Here is a 15,128-nt window from a genome sequence, read left to right as displayed (position 1 = left end):
CTTGATCATTATCTCCTGATCAGTATCTCCTGATCAGTATCTCCTGATCCGTATCTCCTGATCCGTATCTCTTGATCAGTATCTCCTGATCAGTATCTCCTACTCAGAATCTCCTGATCAGTATCTCCTACTCAGAATCTCCTGATCAGAATCTCCTGATCAGTATCTCCTACTCAGAATCTCCTGATCAGTATCTCCTACTCAGAATCTCCTGATCAGTATCTCCTACTCAGAATCTCCTGATCAGAATCTCCTGATCAGTATCTCCTACTCAGAATCTCCTGATCAGAATCTCCTGATCAGTATCTCCTGATCAGTATCTCCTACTCAGAATCTCCTGATCAGAATCTCAGTATCTCCTGATCAGTATCTCCTACTCAGAATCTCCTGATCAGAATCTCCTGATCAGTATCTCCTACTCAGAATCTCCTGATCAGTATCTCCTACTCAGAATCTCCTACTCAGAATCTCCTGATCAGAATCTCCTGATCAGTATCTCCTACTCAGAATCTCCTGATCAGTATCTCCTGATCAGAATCTCCTGATCAGAATCTCCTGATCAGAATCTCCTGATCAGTATCTCCTGATCAGTATCTCATACTCAGAATCTCCTGATCAGTATCTCCTACTCAGAATCTCCTGATCAATATCTCCTGATCAGTATCTCCTACTCAGTATCTCCTGATCTATTCTGCTGTCAACAGAGAGGTAACAGGGTTATTGAAAGATAGTGTTTTTAGACTGAACGTTCTGAGTCATAGGGTCTCAGGAGCGTGCATGGAGGCTGAGATTTAGTTACTTTTTAGTGTGACCCTACCTGTGCTTTGTTTGATGTTATGGTAACAAGGAACATACACTTTATATACAAAAGTAAGTGGACACACAAGCTTAAGATCACCATGCTCAATGCCAAGCGTTGGCTGTAGTGGTGCCCTACCTCGCTAATGCTCTTGTGGCTGAATGAAAGCTTGTCCCTGCAGCAATGTTCAAAAAATATAGTTGAAAGCCTTCCCAGAAGAGTGGAGGCTGTTATAGCAGCAAAGTGGGTGGACCAACTCCATACTAATACCCATAATTTTGGAATGAGATGTTCAATGAGCAGGTGTCCACATACTTTTGGTCATGTAGTGTATCTCCAGGTTGTGTGTTAATTGTGTGTGTGTGTGCCTGCAGGCCTCAGCTGACATATACAACCATGAAGTTTTCATCAGCACTCCAACACACTACGTCTGCCTGTGGATGTCTCCATTTTTATAGAAATTATCATTTTTATCACAAAAAAAAGTAGTAAAGGGGTAACACTCATTAAAGGAACATATTGATGTTGTAGGTAGGATAATGACATGGTTAGTCTAGTTCTTGCACTATCCTAACCCTACCTCTCAGAACCAACCATTTGTGTGGTAATGTTTACATTGTCCAAGTTAGCCTTTACTCTGTGTGATAATGTCCAGTTAGCCTTTACTCTGTGTGATAATGTTTACACTGTCCAAGTTAGCCTTTACTCTGTGTGATAATGTTTACACTCTCCAAGTTAGCCTCCACGTTAGCCTTTACTCTGTGTGATAATGTTTACACTGTCCAAGTTAGCCTTTACTCTGTGTGATAATGTTTACACTGTCCTAGTTAGCCTCCAAGTTAGCCTTTACTCTGTGTGATAATGTTTACACTGTCCTAGTTAGCCTCCAAGTTAGCCTTTACTCTGTGTGATAATGTTTACACTGTCCAAGTTAGCCTTTACTCTGTGTGATAATGTTTACACTGTCCAAGTTAGCCTTTACTCTGTGTGATAATGTTTACACTGTCCAAGTTAGCCTTTACTCTGTGTGATAATGTTTACACTGTCCAAGTTAGCCTCCAAGTTAGCCTTTACTCTGTGTGATAATGTTTACACTGTCCAAGTTAGCCTTTACTCTGTGTGATAATGTTTACACTGTCCAGTTAGCCTCCAATTTAACCTGTGTGATAATGTTTACTGTCCAAGTTAACCTTTACTCTGTGAGATAATGTTTACACTGTCCAAGTTAACCTTTACTCTGTGTGATAATGTTTACACTGTCCAAGTTAGCCTTTACTCTGTGTGATAATGTTTACACTGTCCAAGTTAACCTTTACTCTGTGTGATAATATTTACACTGTCCTAGTTAGCCTCCAATTTAGCCTTTACTCTGTGTGATAATGTTTACACTGTCCAAGTTAGCCTTTACTCTGTGTGATAATGTTTACACTGTCCCAGTTAGCCTCCAAGTTAGCCTTTACTCTGTGTGATAATGTTTACACTGTCCAAGTTAACCTTTACTCTGTGAGATAATGTTTACACTGTCCAAGTTAACCTTTACTCTGTGAGATAATGTTTACACTGTCCAAGTTAACCTTTACTCTGTGAGATAATGTTTACACTGTCCAAGTTAACCTTTACTCTGTGAGATAATGTTTACACTGGTCACGTTAACCTTTGTGTTTTGTCTCTACCCTGCTTCGTCTCTACCCACGTCAACACCCTGAGGTGTTGGCATGTATGTGTGTGCGTGTGCATGCGTATGCACGCGAGTATGTGTGTGTGACCATGTGCCTCAGTTGGTAGAGCATGGTGCTTGCAACACCAGCGTTGTGGTTTCGATTCCCACGGGGTACAAGTACAAACATGCATTCACTCACTAAGTCGCTTTTGAGTGTCTGCTAAATGAATCAATTGTGACCTTCACACAGCGCTGTCAAGACGCTGGGGTTGTCTTCTCTCACAGACAGACCAAACCCATGGGCTCTGGTCTACTTCTGAAATACTGCTCTAATAATGTATGTTAGGCTGCATTTACACAGGCAGTGCAAATCTGCTCTTTATTCCACAAATTGGTATTTTGACCAATTACATCAGATCTTTTCACATCAGATATTTTTCAAAGCTGATTGGTCAAAAGACTAAATAGTGAAAAAATATCCGAATTGGGCTGCCTGGCCAAACGCAGCCATAGAGTCCGATGCATCAGATGGCAGAAAAAATGTATCTTCAGACATCACCTTAGTATCAGTGACAGAGTGCTGGCTCTCGCACTGTTTCTTTCTTACACATTTTAATATGTAAAAAAACAACTAGTTGGCAAAGCTTTTTTTAGGTTATGGCCTTAAGTCAGCATCAACACACTGATAAGAACCATCTACATTATTAGTTGGGTTGTATTTACAATGGTGTTTGTTCTTCACTGGTTGCCCTTTTCTTGTGACAACAGGTCACAAATCTTGCTGCTGTGATGGCCCACTGTGGAATTTCACCCAGTAGATATGGAAGTTGATCAAAATTGGGTTTGTTTTCGAATTCTTTGTGGATCTGTGTAATCTGAGGGAAATAGAGTGCCTTGCGAAAGTATTCGGCCCCCTTGAACTTTGCGACATTTTGCCACATTTCAGGCTTCAAACATAAAGATATAAAACTGTATTTTTTTGTGAAGAATCAACAACAAGTGGGACACAATCATGAAGTGGAACGACATTTATTGGATATTTCAAACTTTTTTAACAAATCAAAAACAGAAAAATTGGGCATGCAAAATTATTCAGCCCCTTTACTTTCAGTGCAGCAAACTCTCTCCAGAAGTTCAGTGAGGATCTCTGAATGATCCAATGTTGACCTAAATGACTAATTATGATAAATACAATCCACCTGTGTGTAATCAAGTCTCTGTATAAATACACCTGCACTGTGATAGTCTCAGAGGTCCGTTAAAAGCGCAGAGAACAAGGAACACACCACCCTGAACACACCATCCCCACTGTCAAACATGGTGGTGGCACCATCATGGTTTGGGCCTGCTTTTCTTCAGCAGGGACAGGGAAGATCGTTACAATTTTTTAAATTTTACCTTTATTTAACCAGGCAAGTCAGTTAAGAACATATTCTTATTTTCAATGACGGCCTGGGAACAGTGGGTTAACTGCCTGTTCAGGGGCAGAACGACAGATTTGTACCTTGTCAGCTCGGGGGTTTGAACTCGCAACCTTCCGGTTACTAGTCCAACGCTCTAACCGCTCTAACCACTAGGCTACGCTGCCGCCCCAATTGATGGGAAGATGGATGGAGCCAAATACAGGACCATTCTGGAAGAAAACCTGATGGAGTCTGCAAAAGACCTGAGACTGGGACGGAGATTTGTCTTCCAACAAGACAATGATCCAAAACAAAGCAAAATCTACAATGGAATGGTTCAAAAATAAACATATCCAGGTGTTAGAATGGACAAGTCAAAGTCCAGACCTGAATCCAATCGAGAATCTGTGGAAAGAACTGAAAACTGCTGTTCACAAATGCTCTCCATCCAACCTCACTGAGCTCGAGCTGTTTTGCAAGGAGGAAGGGGAAAAAAATTCAGTCTCTCGATGTGCAAAACTGATAGAGACATACCCCAAGCGACTTACAGCTGTAATCGCTGCAAAAGGTGGCGCTACAAAGTATTAACTTAAGGGGGCTGAATAATTTTGCACGCCCAATTTTTCAGTTTTTGTTTGTTAAAAAAGTTTGAAATATCCAATAAATGTCGTTCCACTTCATGATTGTGTCCCACTTGTTGTTGATTCTTCACAAAAAAATACAGTTTTATATCTTTATGTTTGAAGCCTGAAATGTGGCAAAAGGTCGCAAAGTTCAAGGGGGCCGAATACTTTCGCAAGGCACTGTATGTGTCTCTAAAATGGTCATACATTGGGCAGGAGGTTAGGAAATGCAGCTCAGTTTCCACCTCAGTTTGTGGGCAGTGTGCACATAGCCTGTCTTCTCTTGAGAGCCAGGTCTGTCTACGGCGGCCTTTCTCAATCGCAAGGCTATGCTCACTGAGTCTGTACATAGTCAAAGCTTTCCTTAAGTTTGGGTCAGTCACAGTGGTCAGGTATTCTGCCACTGTGTACTCTGTTTATGGACAAATAGCATTCTAGTTTGCTCTGTTTTTATGTTAATTCTTTCTAATGTGTCAAGTAATTATCTTTTTGTTTTCTCATGATTTGCTTGGTTCTAATTGTGCTGCTGTCCTGGGGCTCTGTGGGGTGTGTTTGTGTTTGTGAACAGAGACCCAGGACCAGCTTGCCTGGGGACTTTTTTCCAGGTTAATCTCTCTGTAGGTGATGGCTTTGTTATGGAAGGTTTGGGAATCACATCCTTTTAGGTGGTTGTACAATTTAACGGCTCTTTTCTGGATTTTGTAGTGGGTATCTGCCTAAATCTGCTCTGCATGCATTACTTGGTGTTCTGCGTTGTACACAAAGGATATTTTTGCAGAATTCTGCATGCAGTCTCAATTTGGTGTTTGTCCCATTTTGTGAAGTCTTGGTTGGTGAGCAGACCCCAGACCTCACAACCATCAAGGGCAATGGGTTCTATAATTGATTCAAGTATTATTAGCAAGATCCTAATTGGTATGTCAAATTTTTTGTTCCTTTTGATGGCTTAGAATGCCCTTCTTGCCTTATCTCTCAGATCATTCACCGCTTTGTGGAAGTTACCTGTGGCGCTGATGTTTAGGCCAAGGTATTTATAGTTTTTTTGTGCTCTAGGGCAATGGTGTCTAGATGGAATTTGTATTTGTGGTCCTGGTGACTGGACCTTTTTTGGAACACCATTATTTTGGTCTTACTGAGATTTACTGTCAGGGCCCCGGTCTGGCAGCATCTGTGCAGAACATATATGTGCTGCTGTAGGCCCTCCGTTGGTGACAAAAGCACCAGATCATCAGCAAACAGTAAACATTTGACTTCAGATTCTAGTAGGGTGAGGCTGGGTGCTGCAGACTTTTCTAGTGCCCGCGCCAATTCATTGATATATATGTTGAAGAGGGTGGGGCTTAAGCTGCATCCCTGTCTCACCCCACGGCCCTGTGGGAAGACATTTGTGTTTTTTGCCAATTTTAACCATACACTTGTTGTTTGTGTACATGGATTTTATAATGTCGTATATTTTCCCCCAACACCACTTTCCATCAGTTTGTATAGCAGACCCTCATGCCAAATTGAATCAAAGGCTTTTTTGAAATCAACAAAGCATGAGAAGACTTCACCTTTTGTTTTGGTTTGTTTGTCAATTAGGGTGTGCAGGGTGAATGAGTGGTCTGAATGCGATAATTTCGTTAAAAGACAATTTGATATTTGCTCAGTACATTATTTTCACTGAGGAAATGTATGAGTCTGCTGTTAATGATAATGCAAAGAATTTTCCCAACATTGCTGTTTATGCATATCCCACAGTAGTTATTGGGGTCAAATTTTTGTTCCACTTTTGTTTCTGGTAGTCTTTAATAGTTGATTCTAAGATTTGTATTTGATCATATATGTTTTTGCTGTTTGGTCTTTGTTATGGAGCCAAAAAGATTGGAGAGGTGGTTTACCCAGACATCTCCATTTTGGATAGATAATTCTTTGTGTTTGTTTAGTGTTTTCCAATTTTCCAAGAAGTAGTTAGTCTATGGATTCTTCTATTACATTGAAGTGATTTCTGACGTGCTGTTCCTTCTTTTTCCGTAGCGTATTTCTGTACTGTTTTGTGATTCACCATAGTGAAGGCGTAGATTTTTGCATTCTTCATCAAACCATTTGTCATTGTTGTTCATTTTCTTCGGTTTCTATTTGAGATTTTTAGATTTGATAGGGAAGCTGAGAGGTCAAATATACCGTTAAGATTTTCTATTGCCAAGTTTACACCTACACATATTACAGCAGAACGTTTTATCCAGGAAGTTGTCTAAAAGGGATTGAATTTGTTACTTAATTCTTTTTGGTAGGTTTCCAAACTACATTTCTTCCATCTATAGCATTTATTAATATTATTCAGTTCCTTTGGCTTTGATGCCTCATGATTGAGTATTGCTCTGTTCAAGTAGACTGTGATTTTGCTGTGGTCTGATAGAGGTGTCAGTGGGCTGACTGTGAACGCTCTGAGAGACTCGGGGTTGAGGTCAGTGATAAAGTAGACTGCAGTACTACTGCCAAGAGATGAGCTACAGGTGTACCTACCATAGCTGTCCCCTCAAAGCCTACCATTGACTATGTACATACCCAGCAGGTATGATTAATTTGTACATTTCTAGCCAAATGTAAAATGCTCCTGTTCTGATGAATTTAATGGAGTAAGTTTGGTCTGCTCTATATCAAATTCGCAGACCCCCTGAGTCCCTTCCCTGTTTCACACCTGATAGTTTGGTGGATGGGACTACCAGCTCTCTGTAACCTAGAGGGCAACCAGTGGGTCTGTCTCCTCTATACCAGGTTTCTTGTAGGATGACAATAAATGTCTGTATTTCCGTTTTCTTTGAAGTCCAGGTCCCTGCTGTTTATGCCAATGTTTCTCTCTCTATATCGCTGTCTCTGTTTCTCTTTATGCATCTCTATCTGTTCCTCTCTCTCTGTTTCTCTCTCGCTCTCTGTATCTATTTCTATCTATGTCTATTTCCCTCTCTATTTCAGTCTATGTCTCTCTCTATCTCTGCCTCTATTACTCTCTACATATCTCTCTCTGTTTCCCTCTCTCTATCGCTGTCTCTTATTCTCTCTAGTTCTCTCTGTATCTATTTCTCCCTACATCTGTTTCTCTCTCTCTTTTTCTGTCTCTCTGATTCTCTCTCTGTTTCTGTCTCTATTTCTCTTTGTTTCTTTCTCTCTCTATATCACTGTCTCTATTTCTCTCTCTGTGTATCTATTTCTATTTCCCTCTATTTCAGTCTCTATCTGCCTCTATTTCTCTCTACATATGTCTGTTTACCTCTCTCTATCGCAGTCTCCTTGTTTCTCTCTCTATTTCTCCCTACATCTCTCGCTGTCTCTATTTCTCTCTTTTTCTGTCTCTATTCCTCTCTGTTTCTCTCTGACTGTCTCTATTTCTCTCTGCTTCTCAAATTCAAGCTGCTTTATTGGCATGAAAAACATTGTGTCAATATTGCCAAAGCAACAATGTGTACAATATACATTGTAACAAAATTATAAACAATAACAAATAATATAAAATGGTAGTAAATAATAATACAAATTTAAATCCAAAAATAACAATATAGTAGGAATGTAATATGAAAAGCTAAACATGGAAAATTAAACTATAACTTATAACTAAATAACTGTCATCTTCACCATTACATCAGTACTATAACTACCATCATCATTACTACTACTACTACCATCAATCATCATTAAACTGTTATCATTACCATCACCCTACTACCCATTCCACTACTATTTGGAATGATAAACAATAATAGAAATAACAGTAGCAATAACAATAATAAAAATAACAGTAGCAATAACAATAATAGAAATAACAGTAGCAATAACAATAATAGAAATAACAGTAGCAATAACAATAATAGAAATAACAGTAGCAATAACAATAGAAATAGAAATAACAATAATAGAAATAACAGTAGCAATAACAATAATAGAAATAACAAGCAATAACAATAATAGAAATAACAGTAGCAATAACAATAATAGAAATAACAGTAGCAATAACAATAATAGAAATAACAGTAGCAATAACAATAATAGAAATAACAGTAGCAATAACAATAATAGTAATAACAGTAGCAATAACAATAATAGAAATAACAGTAGCAATAACAATAATAGAAATAACAGTAGCAATAACAATAATAGAAATAACAGTAGCAATAACAATAATAGAAATAACAGTAGCAATAACAATAATAGAAATAACAGTAGCAATAACAATAATAGAAATAACAGTAGCAATAACAATAATAGAAATAACAGTAGCAATAACAATAATAGTAATAATACAAATAATAAGTAGGTTACTATTTACTATGCAGTTGTTATTATTCAGTGTCCCTCAGGCTATAGCAGGCAAATACATATTTGGCTGCAAGAGGAGCCATTGCTCCTTCGCCCATGTGTATTTCAGTTTTTACTCTAGGTTTAATAAGTCAAAAATGTTTTAAAAAATGTAGTCATTTCTGTGAATAATGAATCCCTTGGTGAGGAATATTTCACACAGTAAAGGAGAAAGTACATCTGTTTTTACATCCCCTGTCGAGCAGTGACCACATATACACTCCTCTTTGGGTAGCCATGTGTTTTTATGTCTGCCGGTTTCTATTGCCAATTGGTGGTTACTCCGCCTGCACCTGGCAAGGATCTGGCTGCTTCGTATCTCTGACAGATTAGAGATAATCAGCCAATTCATATTCTCTGTTTAGGGTCAGATAGCAATTTAGTCAGCTTTGGGATTTTGTTTTGTTTTTCCAATGTAAATATGAGTCCTATGATTGGTTCATGATTTTGTTTATTGGAATAAAAAAAAATGGTTGAAGCAGTGCTGATGTCAGCTTGGTTGGTTAGGTCCAACACTAGCTGACTGAGAGGGCTCGTTTCTGGGCTCAGCTCTTGGGTTTGAAGTGCTTTAAATTGTAGACTTGAATTTAGATGTAGCCAAAAGTTTAATGATATTTTCATTACTGGAGAGTGGCCCATTCTGCCCTACATGCATTAGTTGGTGTATTTCTCTGGATTTGTAGAATTTTAGACCGAATTCTGCATGTAGGGCTTCAATTGGATGTTTGTCCCACATATTAAATTCCAGGTTATTGAATGGCCCCCATAAGACTCCCATTCGGAGTCAGTGTCACTGTGAAAGAAAATGTTCCATTAGAATAATTTCACATATGAGCCCTGTATCAACAGGTATAATAAACACACATAAAAAATATATATATAATATATAAATAAGAGTGAAAGGTTGAATATATTAGGTTGAATATATTATATTATCATTACCTGCTAGATCTACTGTCTCTTATATTATGACATTTCAGCTGTATCTACGGTCTCCATTTCACTTTGGCCATTGATGTGGTCCTGCCCTCTCCTCAACAGCCTCAAATAGGCCATTTCATGTGGGTTGGGGTGGCAGACACATGCATCTCACATTATGACATTACATGTTTATATATTGCTTCTAAATTTAAAATATATATATATATATATATATTTTTTATATTATTAATTTCAAACAAGGGCATTAGCATGATAAGAACTTACCAGTCCAAAACAATGTCCTCTCCCATTCAAAAAATATTCCTCCACAATCGCTAAATGAATCATCCAACAACAATCTGTCTCACCTTCCCAATCAATTTATTCTAAAATTGTGTGTACATCTGTATATCTAGACTTAGATTTAGCTTTCCCTGACTTAGTCGCCATAATGATTGATATATAAACAGCTGAATCTGCGTGTTCACCAAACAATGCAGTGCGTAATATGCTAACTCCTTCCGGTATGAAACTTCAATAGCTAATGACTCCCTTCACGCTGAAGCTTACTACATGGGTTGGTCTTGCAACACATAAACATGGCGTATTGCCGTTTAGTACAGCTAAATTAAGACAATCAGTGGTCATTGGGTTAAAAGACAGTCAATTAACGAAACAGCGGGCAAATCATTGGTGCACAATGATGTCATGACTTGTAGTCTTCAAATTGGTTTCTTTCAGTCAATACGTCCCGCGAAATGGCCCATCTGGTTTGATTGTGTTACAAACAAACCAGTTGATTGCAGCGAAACCAAACATGACTGGAAAAGTCACGTTCTGTGTGGGTTATTTAACTGGAATGTGTCATCGAAAATGGAATGAGACGGAATTCACGACACAAGCGGTTCACAAAATGTTTCGTGTTAGGCTATAAAAAACAGATTATCAAACATTGTGTAACAATGAACATTGGAATTACAAACAGACGAAGATCGTCAAAGGTTAACAACTTATTTTAATGCAGTTTGTGATTATTTTACACCTGTGCTGGTTAAATTTGTATTTTATTTTTATGGGGCTCTATGCTCAGATAATCGCATCGTATTCTTTCGCAGCAAATCTTTTTTTTTAAATCTGACAACGCAGTTGGATTAGCAAGATTCTAGGCTTTCAATACATGTGAGACACTTGTATTTTCATGAATGTTTAATATGACTATTTATGTAGCGATCACCGTATGTTGTGGCATTTCAGCCCGCTAGCGGGTTCCGTGTGCAGAGGGGTTAAATGTATTTGGCTAAGGTGTATGTGTCACGCCTTGGTCTTAGTATTTTGTGTTTTCTTTAATTATTTGTTCAGGCCAGGGTGTGACATGGGGTTATTGTATTGTCGTATTGGGGTTTTTGTAGGCATTGGGATTGTGGTTGATTAGGGGTGTGTCTAGTATAGGCTTGGCTGCCTGAGGCGGTTCTCCATCAGAGTCAGGTGATTCTTGTTGTCTCTGATGGGGAACCGTATTTAGGTAGCAGAGGTTTCACTTTGTATTTCGTGGGTGATTGTTCCTGTCTCTGTGTAGTGTTCACCAGATAGGCTGTAATTAGATTTCACGTTCCGTTTGTTGTATAAGTTATTTCATGTATAGCGATCCTTCATTAAAGATCATGAGTAACCACCACGCTGCATTTCGGTCCGACTATCTTCCTACAAACGAAGAACGCCGTTACAGTATGTGAACTTCTGACTTCAATCGTATTATTTCTTACATTGTTAGCCAATAAAATCTTATTAAAACAGCCAGGAAGAACTATTGGATATCAGAGCAACATCAACTTACCAACATTACGACCAGGAATACGACTTTCCCGAAGTGGATCCTCTGTTCGCACCACAACCCAGGGCATTGGATCCGATTCCAGAGGCTGACCCAAAGCATTGTCGCTGCAGAAGAGGTAGATGGAGCGGCCTCCTGGTCAGAATTCGGAGTATTTTACTCGCCAATGTCCAGTCTCTAAGTTACAAGGTAGACGAAATTGGGGCAAGGGTTGCTTTCCAGAGAGACATCAGGGATTGTAACATACTCTGTTTCATGGAAACATGGCTCTCTCGGAGGCGGTACAGCCTCCAGATTCTTTATGACAGAAATAAACATCTCTGGGAAGAAGGCCAAGGGTGTATGCTTCATGATTAACAACTCATGGTGTAATCATAAGATACAGGAACTCAAGTCCTTTTGTTCAACCGACCTAGAATTCCTCACAATCAAATGCCGACCATAGTATCCCAAGAGAATTCTTGGTCGGTTATTGTCACAGCAGTGTATATCCCCCTTCAAGCCGATACCACGACAGCCCACAAGGAACTGCACTGGACACTATGCAAACCATATATCCTGAGGCTGCATTTATTGTAGCTGGGCATTTTAACAAAGCTAATTTGAGAACAATTTTATGCATACAAGGCCCTCTCCTGCCCTCACTTTGGCAAATCTGAACACGACTCCATTTTGCTCCTTCCGTCCTTTTTGCGCCAACCAGGAGGAACTAAAACAGGATGTACCCCAACGAGAACCAGTCAACGCTGGTCTGACCAATCGGAATCCACACTTCAAGATTGTTTTAATCATGCGGACTGGGAAACGTGCCGGGTGGCCTCAGAGAATAATATAGATTTATACACTGATTCGTTGAGTGAGGTTATAAAGTAAGTGCATCGGAGAAGTTGTACCCACTGTAACTATTAAAATCTACCCTAACCAGAAACTGTGGATAGATGGCGGGATTCACGCAAAACTGAAAGTGCGAACCACTGCATTTAACATGGAAATATGACTTGTAATATGACCAAATACAAAGTGTAGTTATTCCCTCCGCAAGGCAATCAAACAAAATATCGGTATAGGGACAAAGTGGCACCGCAATTCAACAGCTCAGACACGAGACATATGTGGCAGGGTCTACAGGCAATCACGGACTGCAAAAAGAAAACCAGCCATGTCACGGACACCAACGACTTGCTTCCAGACAAACTAAACAGCTTCTTTGCCCACTTTGAGGTTACTACACTGCCACGGCCCACTACCAAGGACTATGGGCCTGCCTCTCCTTCTCCGTGGCCGCCGTGAGTAACACATTTAAACGTGTTAACCGTCGCAGGGCTGCCGGCCCCGACGGCATCCCTAGCCGCATCCCGGGCATGCGTAGACATAGACATATTCAATCTCTATCTATCCCAGTCTGCTGTTCCCACATGCTTCAAGATGGCCACCATTGCTCCTGTACCCAAGAAGCCAAAGGTAACTGAACTAAGTGACCATCACCCCATAGCACTCACTTCCGTCATCATGTAGTGCTTTGAGAGACTAGTCAAGGATCAGGTCACCTCCACCTTACCTGCCACCCTTCAATTGACATACCGCCCTAATAGGTCCACAGATGATGCAGTCGCTGTCACACTGCCCTATCCCATCTGGACAAGAGGAATACCTATGTAAGAATGCTGTTCATTGACTACAGCTCGGCATTCAACACCATAGTACCCTCCAAGCTCATCATTAAGCTTCAGGCCTTGGGTCTCAACCACGCCCTGTGCAATTGGGTCCTGGACTTCCTGATGAGCCGCCCCCAGGTGGTGAAGGTAGGAAACAACATCTCCACTTCGTTGATCCTGAACTCTGGAACCCCACAATGGTGCGTGCTCAGCCCCCTCCTGTACTCCTTGTTCACTCAGGACTGCATGGCCATACATGCCTCCAACTCAATCATCAATTTTGCAGATGACAACAGTAGTGGGCTTGATCACCAACAACGACAACACAGCCTACAGGGAGGATGAGGGCACTCGGAGTGTGGTGTCAGGAAAACAACCTCTCACTCAAGGTCAACAAAGAACATGATCGTAGACTTCAGGACAGAGCATAGGGAGCACACCCCTATCCACATCGACGGGACAGCAGTGGAGAAGGTGGAAAATTAAGTTCCTTGGCGTACACATCAAGAACAAACTGAAATGGTCCACTCACACAGACAGCATGGTGAAGAAGGCGCAACAGCACAAACACAGAGAGGCTGCTACCTACATACAGACTTGAACTCATTGGCCACTTTAATAAATGGATCACTAGTCACTTTTATAATGTCTACATATCTTGCGTTACTCATCTCATATGTTTAAACTGTATTTAATACCATATTGCCTATGCCGCTCAGTTATATATTTATAAAATCCTATTCCATCCCTTTACATGTGTGTGTATAAGGTAGTTGTTGTGGAATTGTTAGATTACTTGTTAGATATTGCTGAACTGTCAGAACTAGAAACAGGCATTTCTCCACACTCCCATCTGCGAACCATGTGTATGTATGTGACCAATAAAACTTGATTTTACGGGGTCTAGTTGACATACGGTCTTTATTCATTCATGTATACACATATGATACGGAGATACAGTCTGTGTTTCAAAATTTTTTTGTGGTTGTTTTTACCTTTCTGAAGCCCCTCAGTCCTCTATGGAGAGCGTTAGGTCCATTACTGATGGCCAGCTGATACTCCTTGTGTCACATTCGTCATAAAGAGGAGACCAAAGCGCAGCATAATATGAATACATGTTATATATTTAATGAAGACGGACACTAAACAAACTACCAAAAACAACCGTGCCGCTATACTACAAACGTGCAGACACAGGCAACTAGACATAGACAATAACCTACAAAATACCCACAGTAGATGGCTGCCTAAATATGGTTCCCAATCAGAGACAACGATACACACCTGCCTCTAATTGAGAACCAATCTAGGCAACCATAGACATATATAAACACCTAGATATTAAACACCCCAAAAACCTACAAAACCCCTAGACAGTACAAAAAACACATACATCACCCATGTCACACCCTGACCTAACCAAAACAATAAAGAAAACAAAGAATACTCAGGTCAGGGCGTGACACCTTGACCATTAATCTATCTTTGGCGATCCTATTGGCTACCCTGCCAACAACAGTGCGAAAGTACAGGGGTTGGCCAGATAGCCTGCCATAAAACAGTTGTGTCGTGTCATTGTTTCTCATTTAACAGTCAAACAGATATCACACATAAAACGGCCTCCTTGACTCAGTGTTTACCATGCGTATTCATAAAACACTATGCTATAAAATATTTGTAATGAAACTCAAGTAATGATCAGAAAAAGCTCCAGCCACACACCTTACACATTCACAAGCACACTTTTTCACTCTCACCTTTCCTTTGCTCTCTCTCTCTCTCTCTCTCTCTCTCTCTCTTTCTCTCTCTCTCTCTCTCTCTCTCTCTCTCTCTCTCTCTCTCTCTCTCTCTCTCTCTCTCTCTCTCTCTCTCTCTCTCTCTCTCCAAAGGGTTTTATTGGCATG

The 15,128-nt window shown here is 40.1% G+C and overlaps 1 long non-coding RNA gene across 1 annotated transcript; it reads right to left on the bottom strand.

Annotated features, from left to right (window-relative positions):
• Window positions 1-8,694: 8,694 nt before the first annotated feature.
• LOC124040730 lies at window positions 8,695-14,383 on the bottom strand. Its single transcript, XR_006839778.1, has 3 exons — window positions 14,220-14,383; window positions 11,573-11,676; window positions 8,695-9,610 (listed from the first exon to the last, which is right to left on the bottom strand). It is a non-coding gene; the product is annotated as an uncharacterized LOC124040730 (long non-coding RNA).
• Between the last annotated feature and the right edge of the window lie 745 nt (window positions 14,384-15,128).

Source organism: Oncorhynchus gorbuscha, linkage group LG08 (assembly GCF_021184085.1).
Source record: "Oncorhynchus gorbuscha isolate QuinsamMale2020 ecotype Even-year linkage group LG08, OgorEven_v1.0, whole genome shotgun sequence".
Taxonomy (NCBI): Eukaryota; Metazoa; Chordata; class Actinopteri; order Salmoniformes; family Salmonidae; genus Oncorhynchus; species Oncorhynchus gorbuscha.
This window is presented reverse-complemented; position numbering and strand designations above follow the sequence as displayed.